Consider the following 10,789-nt stretch of genomic DNA (forward strand, 5'->3'; position numbering starts at 1 on the left):
CTGCCTGCTTGTGTACTGAATCCTGCCTGTGACCCGACTAAACCTTTCTGAACACCCATCGCCTGAGTCTTGCATTTGTGTCCAGCCTCCTCTGGTTCCTGAGCCTGATAGAACGATCTGGCCAAGAATGGACACAGCAGACTCCGACACCTACCGCCGGACTGTGCATGTGCACGGCGAACAACTGGCACAACAGCAGGAAACGCTCTCCAAATTGTGTACTGGTCTCGGTGAGTTGGCCATATGTCAAGACGCCATGATGTCCTGCCTGAGCTCTCAAGTTGAACAGCTCTTATGCAGGCTCAGTCAGCAAACACCACCTGCTGCTACTGGCCCACCTCCCAGCCCAAGCAGCAACTGTCATGAACTTTGATTTTTGTAATCAACTCTCCCGCCCGAATGTTTCTCTGGAGAATCTGGTGACGTCACACCTTTTATCACCCAGTGTGAGTTACATTTTGAGATGATGTCATCAATGTTTCCATCATACAAGACAAAAATAGCTTTTATGATCTCTCACCTCACGGGATGCGCAGCTTCCTGGGCCACGGCCGAATGGAGCAGACAATCAGAGTCCTGTCACTCTCTCAGTCTCTTCACCGCTGCATTACGGCAGGTATTCCAACACACGTCACCTGGTCGTGAGGCAGCCCGGTCCCTCATGCAGCTGAGGCAGGGCATGTGGAAGGTGTCAGATTATGCCATAGACTTCTGTATTTTGGCTATCAAAAGCGAATGGAATCTGGCGGCGCTTACTGATGCATTTTTCCAAGGTCTTGCTGATTACGTCAAGGACCAGCTGGTAGCCGTGGACATCCCTGAAGACCTGGATTCTCTGATCGTGCTGGCCATCCATGTGGATCGTTGCATGATGGATCGCCCTCGGAGGGACACATGCACGCAGCAGTGGATCATCAGCGCATGGTCTCCACCCCACCGCTCCGTCCCGAACCGGTTCCAGCCCACCTCGAGTGGACTCCAGCGAACCCATATAGCTGGGACGCACGCGCCTCACCGCGGAAGAGCAGCTACTGTGTCAAGAAGGAGGACATTGTTTTTAATGTGGACAATTGGGTCATCTCATTTCAAGTTGTCTGTCAGGGGTGCGCCTAAGCAAAATAAGCCGCCAGTCCGGGTGAGTCAGAATACTATTTTTCCCTCAGAACATAAAAACACAATCAAAGCTAAGTTATCTTCTGATCATTCCTCTGTGACAATTCCTGTGTTCTAGTTCTGATGCTAATCTTCTGCATTCCTCTCTCGCCAGGACTCTGCACCTTAAATTGCACTGTCTCTGCCGCCCTCTGGTGGTGAATGCCATAGATGGCAGGCCACTTGGTCAGATTTTCCATCGAACTCAATTGGTCACACTCACAGTAACTAATGATCAGTCAGAAAGTATCAGTTTTCATATTTTTGATAGTATGACTCACCCGGCCATTTTAGGGCACCCCTTGTTAAAGCAGCATAATCCTAACTTTGACTGGGCGAGCGATCAGATAAATTCATGAGCTCCATACTGCTATAATACCTGCCAAGACCCAGTAAAACTTGTAACTGCTCCCAGAGTACTATCATGATCGCGCTCAAGTTTTTTAACAAAACTGGAGCTAAATCCTTACCACCACACCGTAGCTATGATTGTGCCATAGACTTACTCCCTGGAACTAGTCCTCCCAGGGGCAAACTGTATTCTCTGTCAGCCCCTGAGTGCCAGGCCATGAAAGAGTACATCGAGGAATCCCTTGCTGCCGGACTCATCCGCCCGTCTTCCTTCCCCGCTGGTGCCAGGTTTTTCTTTGTAGAAAAGAAAGACGACACTACGGCCATGTATCGACTACCGGGGTCTAAATGACATAACAGTTAAGAACCGATACCCCCTTCCGCTCATGGCCACTGCCTTTGAAAGTATGGACGGAGCTAAGGTTTTCACCAAATTAGACTTGTGCAATGCATATCATTTGGTAAGGATCAGAGAGGGGGACGAGTGGAAAACGGCTTTTAACACCCCCATGGTGCATTATGAGTACCTGGTTATGCCTTTTGAATTAACTAATGCACCCGCTGTTTTCCAAAATTTAGTCAGCGATGTGCTCCGTGATTTTCTTAATAAATTTGTTTTTGTTTATTTGGATGATATTTTGATTTTCTCCCCTGATGAGGAGTCACACTCACAACATGTCAGAGCCGTACTTCAGAGGTTACTTCAGAACCAATTGTACGTCAAGGCTGAGAAATGTGAGTTTCACAGGTCCACAGTGTCTTTCTTGGGATTTGTGCTGACTGAGGGGGAGATAAGAATGGATCCTGCTAAGGTTACAGCGGTGGCAGATTGGGCAGTGCCCCGTACTCGCAAGGAAGCTCAAAGATTTTTAGGATTCACCAACTTCTACAGAAAATTTATCAGGAATTTTAGTTCCATTGCTGCACCCTTACACAACCTCACCTCCACCCGTTCACCTTTCGTATGGTCTCCGGAATGTGACAATGCATTTCAGGTGCTAAAGGATCGCTTTACAGCCGCCCCCATGCTACTCCTCCCGGATCCCGCACGCCAGTTTGTGGTTGAGGTGGACGCCTCAGACCTTGGTGTAGGGGCCGTTCTGTCCCAGATTAGTCCTGTGGACAACAAATTGCACCCTTGTGTCTTCCTGTCGAAAAGATTGCTCCCCGCTGAGCGTAACTATGGCATTGGTGACCGCGAACTGCTGGCGGTTAAGGTAGCCTTGGAGGAGTGGCACCACTGGCTGGAGGGGGCACAGATCCCATTCCTCATTTGGACAGATCACAAGAACCTAGAATATCTTCGCCATGCCAAACGGCTAAATGCCAGACAGGCCAGATGGGCCATCTTTTTTAGCTGGTTCAATTTCACGTTGTTGTACCAACCCGGTTCTAAGAACGGTAAACCAGACGCCTTATCCCGCAAATTCAATCCTGAGAATCAGACCACGGGCCCCACCACAATTCTGCCTGCTTCTTGCTTCATTTCTGCACTAAACTGGGACATACAAACCAGGGTCAAGGCGGCCTCCGAGGGTCTTGCCATACCCCCGGAGTGTCCACCCAGTAGGCTTATGGTTCCTCAGTCCATTAGAGGAGACGTGATCAAGTGGGCACATGACAGCAATTTTTCATGTCATCCCGGGATAAAGAAGACCAATTTTGTTATTCAACAGAGGTTTTGGTGGCCACGCATGCTATCCAACATCGCCAGCTACGTTAACACGTGCCGAATATGTGCCAGTAGGCTTATGGTTCCTCAGTCCATTAGAGGAGACGTGATCAAGTGGGCACATGACAGCAATTTTTCATGTCATCCCGGGATAAAGAAGACCAATTTTGTTATTCAACAGAGGTTTTGGTGGCCACGCATGCTATCCAACATCGCCAGCTACGTTAACACGTGCCGAATATGTGCCATGCACAAATCCTCCACAAGAAAGCCACAGGGAAAGTTATGTCCATTAGAAATTCCCAAACGTCCGTGGTCTCACCTCCCGCTAGACTTTGTAACCAGTCTACCAATGTCTAAAGGATATTCAGCTGTACTCACAGTGGTGGATCGATTTTCTAAGATGTGTCATTTTATTCCTTTGCCTAAAGTTCCCTCGGCCAAAGAAATGGCCGAGGCTATGCTCACCAATGTTTTCAAGCTCCATGGTTTCCCACAGGACAATGTGTCAGATCGAGGTACCCAATTTATTTCTCTGTTCTGGAAGGAATTCTGCAGGATGTTGGGAGCCTCCGCCAGTCTATCATCCGGGTACCATCCGCAGTCCAATGGCCAAGCTGAAAGGATCAACCAAGAACTGGAGAAAGGCCTTCGGATTCTGGCCTCACACCATCCCACCACCTGGTCTTTAAAGTTAAGTTGGAGTGAACTTGCTCATAATTGCTTACCCTCTTTGTCTACTGGATACTCTCCATTCCATGTGGTATATGGGTCTCAACCACCACTGTTTTTGACCACTGACAGTGACTCACCTGTCCCCTCTGCTCTGTCTCTCATTTTAAGGTGCAGACAAACCTGGGAACGGGCGCATCAGGCCCTGCTACTTTCTTCAGCCTGCTACAAAGCCGCAGCAGATCGCAAAAGATCATCAGCACCTGCATACGCCCTTGGCCAGAGGGTCTAGCTCTCCACATGAGATCTGCCCATCCGGGGCCCGTCGAAGAAGCTTGCTCCCTGGTTCGTCAGCCCATTTCCCATGGGTGCTGAACCCAGTGGCTGTCCGGCTGACACTCCCAAGCTCCATAAAAATTTATCCCTCATTCCACATGAGTCATGTTAAGCCTTTTGCCACCAGTTCTTTCTGCCCTCCAGCCGTTCCCCCACCTGCCCCCCGGTTCGTCGATGGTGGTCCTGCCTATGCAGTCCGGCGGGTCCTCTCCTCCTGGCGCCGGGGCATCAAATTCCTGTTCTGATTGGGAAGGGTACGGTCCTGAGGAGCGGTCCTGGGTCCCGGCTTGCTTCATTTTGGACCATGACCTTGTCCGGGATTTTTTTGCCTCTCACCCTGGTGCCCCTGGGTCGCCCGGTGTCACCCTGTAGGGGGTGGGGTACTGTCATGGTTGGGTATTGTTTGGTGGTATGTTTTTATTTTTGTATTGTGTTCCGTGCTTGTGTGGATTTGTTTTCTGGTTTGTTTCATGAAACTGCAATGTCTTGCCTTGGGTGTGGGCGTTGGTTTGGGGTGTGTCTGTTCCCTTTGTGTGTCACACCCTTCCCCTGCTCGTCCCCCACACCTGAGTTTGATTTGTGTTAATCACCCCCTCTATTTTAGTCTGGCTGTGCCTTCGCTTCCAGCATTCCTTCAGAGTTTTTGTATCCTTGTACTGATTGCCAGCCGTGTTTTTTGACCTCCTGCCTGTTCTCTGGACGTCGCCCTGCTTTGATGAATTTGTTATCGTTGCTGATTATTGACTGCCTGCTTGTGTAGCGAATCCTGCCTGTGACCCGACTAAACCTTTCTGAACACCCATTGCCTGAGTCTTGCATTTGTGTTCAGCCTCCTGTGGTTCCTGAGCCTGATAAATTGATGCAACTTCTTTAAGCTTTCTGTTTTTTCAGTATACTAGGGACTATAAATTGAATGAAATTGAATTTATGCCAATTCAACATGCAGATCCACCTTGGATTTGCTGTGGCGACCCCGAGTGCAAACAAGGGAGCAGCCGACGGGACTTATTTCCATTGTGGTCTAAACCAGAATAAACATAAATGGTCCCCCGCCGCTCCGTCCCGAACCGGTTCCAGCCCGCCCCGAGTGGACTCCAGCGAACCCATGCAGCAGGGACGCATGCACCTCACCGTAGAAGAGCGGCTCCTGTGTCAAGAAGGACATTGTTTTTACTGTGGACAATTGGGTCATCTCATTTCAAGTTGCCTGTCAGGGGTGCGCCTAAGCAAAATAAGCTGCCAGTCCGGGTGAGTCAGAATACTATTTTTCCCTCAGAACCTCAAAACACAATCAAAGCTAAGTTATCTTCTGATCATTCCTCTGTGACAATTCCTGTGTTTGTAGATTCTAGTTCTGATGCTCATCTTCTGCATTCCTCTCTTGCCAGGACTCTGCACCTTAAATTGCACCGTCTCTGCCGCCCTCTGGTGGTGAATGCCATAGATAGCAGGCCACTTGGTCAGATTTCCCATCGAACTCAATTGGTCACACTCACAATAACTAATGATCACTCAGAAAGTATAAGTTTTCACATTTTTGATAGTATGACTGATGAATTTATGCCAATTCAACATGCAGATCCACCTTGGATTTGCTGTGGCGACCCCAAGTGCAAACAAGGGAGCAGCCGAAAGGACTTACTTTTACTTATTTTCTTCATTGTGGTCTAAACTAGAAAAAACATAAATGGGCAATATATATATATTCTACATTTCCACTTTTAAATGTTTGTTCCACACACACACACACACACATATATATATATATATATATATATATATATATATATATATATATATATATATATAATATATATATATATATATATAATATTATATATATATGTAGTTTTTTTATTATTATTATTTGCTGTATTCCTGCCTATCTGGAAAGCTGTACAGCACTTCTGAATCAGGACTGCACCATGTTTTGTGTATCAACAGTTGTCTTTTATTGGTTGAAAACAGAATTAATCTCAACAAAACAATTATTCCCAACACTAGCGTGGCACTCGTAGAAGCCATAAGTCTGTGGTCATAGTATGCAATTGAAATGTTCATCTAATAAAATAGGTGTTAGCTCTGATTATAATGAAATAAAAAACTTAGAATTAACAAATGTGTCACATTTGAGCTGGTATCATCGCTGGTGTCACATTTGTTAATTCTGCATTGTAAAATGATTTTGCTGTGAAAGACTGCTAAAATTTAATGTCCTTGTTAGAAAGAAGCAGGTTAAAGAAAAATATTAAAAAAAAACATTGATTTGTACCAGTAACAGGAAAAGATCTTTTTTGAGGCATTTGATGTAATTGAATAACTTTTCCCCCATGTTTAACTGTGTCAAAATAGATTCCATTGCATTCAAGTCAAGTCGTCCAGTGGGGAAATAGGTATTTGACACATTTACATTTATTATTACATTTTATACAAATTACAACAAAGCTTCCTCAAATTGCTTCACACAAGTAAGGCCTAACCTTACCAACCCCTAGAGCAAGCACACGGGCGACAGGGGTAAGGAAAAACTCCTTCTGATGATATTGACGAAGAAACCTCAAGCAGACCAGACTCAAAAGGGTGAACCTCTGCTGAGGCCATTCTAACAGTTACAAGGTTACAGGATACACTCCTGATTTTTGCAAGTTTTCCCACCTACAAAGAATGGAGAGGTCTGTAATTTTTATCATAGGTACACTTCAACTGTGGGAGACAGAATCTAAAAAAATAAAAACAGAAAATCACATTGTATGATTTTTGAATAATTAATTTACATTTTATTGCATGAAATAAGTATTTGATCACCTACCAACCAGTAACAATTCTGCTCTCACAGACCTGTTAGTTTTTCTTTAAGAAGTCCTCTTATTCTGCACTCTTTACCTGTATTAATTGCACCTGTTTGAACTCATTAGCTGTATAAAAGACACCTGTTCACACAATCAATCAATCAATCACACTCCAACCTGTCCACCATGGTCAAGCCCAAAGAGCTCTCTAAGGACACCAGGGACAAAATTGTAGACCTACACAAGGCTGGGATGGGCTACAGGACAACAGGCAAGCAGCTTGGTGAGAAGGCAGCAACTGGTGCAATTATTAGAAAATGGAAGAAACACAAGATGACTGTTAATCTTCCTCGGTCTGGAGCTCCATGCAAGATCTCTCCTCATGGGGTAAGAATGATTCTGAGAAAGCCCAGAACTATACAGGAGGACTTGGTCAATGACCTGAAGAGAGCTGGGACCACAGTCACAAAGATTACATGAGTAACACACTACGACATTATGGTTTAAAATCCTGCAGGGCAGCAAGGTCCCCCTGCTCACACCAGCACGTCCAGGCCTGTTTGAAGTTCACCAGTGACCATCTGGATGATCCAGAGGAGGCATGGGAGAAGGTCATGTAGTCAGATTAGCTCAAAATAGAGCTTTTTGGTGTCAACTCCACTTGTCGTGTTTGGAGGATGAGAACAACCCCAAGAACACCGTCCCAACCGTGAAGCATGGGGGTAGAAACATCATACTTTGGGGGTGCTTTTCTGGAAAGGGGACAGGACAACTGCAGCGTATTGAAGGGAGGATGGATGGGGTCATGTATCGTGGAATTTTGGCAAGCAACCTTCTTCCCTCAGTAAGAGCATTGAAGATCGGTCATGGCAGGGTCTTCCAGCATGACAATGACCCCAAACACTAAGGACTGGCTCCGTCAGAAGCATTTCAAGGTCCTGGAGTGGACCAAAATTCCTGCTTCAGTGTGCAAACTTGGTCAGGAACTACAGGAAACATCTGACCTTTGTAATTGCAAACAAAGGTTTCTGTACCAAATATTAAGGTCTTTTTGTATTGTATCAAATATTTATTTCATGCAAAAAAAAAAAAAGCAAATTAATTATTTAAAAATCATACAATGTGATTTTCTGATTTTTTTTTTTTTTTTTTTTTGATTCTGTCTCATAGTTGAAGTGTACCTATGATAAAAAATTACAGACCTTTCCATTCTTTGGAGGTGGGAAAACTTACAAAATCGACAGTGGATCGAATACTTATTTTCCACGCTGTAGAAGGAGCAGCTGAGTTCTAAGTGTTTGTCAGTTGATTAATCAGTGGTTAAAAACAGCTCTGGGCGTCACTGTTCTCTCAGAAAATAATCTCTGACTGAGTGCTGCTGACCTCACATGTACATGGACAGTTGTAAAAATACTAAAGAATGTGTGTCAGCTCAAAACATATATTTTAAAAGTAACAGATCATCTCACTTTTACAAAAAAAAATACCTGCTAAAGCAACACCTTGTGAATTTATGTTAACAAAAAACAAAAAAAAAAAAGGATGAGAAATGTATAATAGAAAATAAACTTGGGAGAGTTTTCTTGGATTTCTCAAAGGTTTATAATTGCAGGGGTGGTGGCCAAGTGGTTAATGCGCTTGGTTTCAGTTCAGAAGGTTCCGGGTTCAAATCCCACCCCTGCCACATTTCTCCATGTAATGTGGAGTTGCGTCAGGAAGGGCATCCGGCGTAAAACCTGTGCCAATTCAACATGCAGATCCACCTTGGATTTGCTGTGGCGACCTCGAGTGCAAACAAGGGAGCAGCCGAAGGGACTTACTTTTACTCAAAGGTTTATAATTGAAACCTTTTGGCATTTTTTTTTTTTTTTTTTTTTTTTGTGGAAATGATGTCTTAATAACTAATGGATCTATGGTGAATCCCACATAACTAAACCTGCACAAGAATGAAAAAAAAAAAGCTATTGTATGATTAAATACAACACTCAAGTTCAAACATCTTTCATATTTTTAGAGTCTTGCCTGATGCTCAACAAATATGTTTTTGTGGTCATGATTACCTTAGCTCTTCCCAACAATTTAGGGTAACCCCCCCATGCACCTTTGGTGATTTTTAATGGATAGTAATATAATTTCATTTTCTGTCCATTAGATTTACAACAAATTATTAGTCCAGAAATTATGATTACTATGATCAGGGTGAAGCACATGCCTTCAGCAACATCTACTGGTGAAAACAAATACAACTGGAAATTGCAACATATGTGGGTGACTAATTTAAACAACACACAAACACACACATATAGGAAATATAATAACTGATGTTTTTGTTGAACCACAGCACAAACCACTTGTGCAATGATGTGCTTTCACTTTGCAATGCTCAAAGCTTGCAAAATCAAGTTCAAACAGAGTTATCTTCCAGTGTGCACACAGTATAAAGTCTTCAGTCAGGGTGTGAGCTGTCACTTGAGAAAGCACCAAAAGAATTCAGTTTAGACTTGAGAAAAAGAATTGTTGATGCTCATAAAGCAGGAGAAGGACATAGTTCTTACAGCATTTCCAGCGTTTCAAGAACTGGAGTGAGAAGTATCATCAAGAAATTCACAGCCACACAGTACAGAACAAACCTGACAGAGGTAGGAAGTAAAAGATTTCAAAGACTCTGGACAGAAAAATAGTGAGAAGTGTGTCTAAAGACCCCAGAACAAGTGCCAAGACACGAGTGAATGACTTAGCCAAGTCAGGAATTGTCGCCTCAAAGAAGACAATCACGAGAGTCCCGGACAGGACTGCACTGTGAGGTTGCAGACCAAGAAAAACTCCACTTCAGAAGAGACACCTTCAAGTCAGACTGAAGTATGCTAAGAACAACCTAGAGAAAGATGGACACTGGAAGCATGTCATTAGGTCATATGAGAGGAAACTAGAGCTCTTTGGCCATAGTGACATTGCTTATGTTTGGAGAAAGAAGGGAGAAGTGTATAACCCCAAGGAACACTGTCCTCACATTGGAACACAGCAGTAGGTGTATTGTGCTGTGGGGAAACTTCAGTGCATCTGGAGCTGGGAATCTTCGCAAGGTGAAAGGAATCATGAAGACAGAAGGATATGTGAAGATTCTGAAAGAAAACCTCAAGCATCCATCCATCCATTTTCTATATCTGCATACTCCAATTAAGGGTCACAGAAAACCTCTGGCAGTCAGCAGCAAAACTGGGTCTGGGTCATCACTTTGTCTTCAAACACGACAATGACCCAACACATACATTGTTCCTGGTGAAGAACTACCTCCAGAAGACCAAAGCAAAAGACTGGCGATGAGGTGGAGGAGGTGATGGTCTAGTGGTTAAGGCGTTGGGCTCGAAACCAAAAGATCCTCAGTTCAAATCCCAGACTGACTGGAAAATCACTAAGGGCCCTTGGGCAAGGTCTTTAATCCTCCCTCCCGGTGTGTAGTGAGCGCCTTGTATGGCAACACCCTCACATCAGGGTGAATGTGAGGCATTATTTGTAAAGCGCTTTGAGCATCTGATGCAGATGGAAAAGCACTACATAAATGCAGACCATTTACTGGCCTGTAGAAAGCCCTGAATGAATCCCATTGCAAATCTGAAGGTTGAACTGAAGACCAAGGTCCATGCCAGAAGACCATCAACTCTGGAGGAGCTTGAGAGATTCGCCAAAAAAAGAACTGGCTGGGATTCCTCAGGAAATACACTTGTTGAAAACTAGAAACAGCTGCAGGCTGTCACCCAGCAAAAAGGATACACAGTTGACTATTAGCATCAGGGGGCTAATAATTTTGACCCTGCCT

The sequence above is a fragment of the Thalassophryne amazonica genome, chromosome 9, assembly GCF_902500255.1.
Source record: "Thalassophryne amazonica chromosome 9, fThaAma1.1, whole genome shotgun sequence".
Taxonomy (NCBI): Eukaryota; Metazoa; Chordata; class Actinopteri; order Batrachoidiformes; family Batrachoididae; genus Thalassophryne; species Thalassophryne amazonica.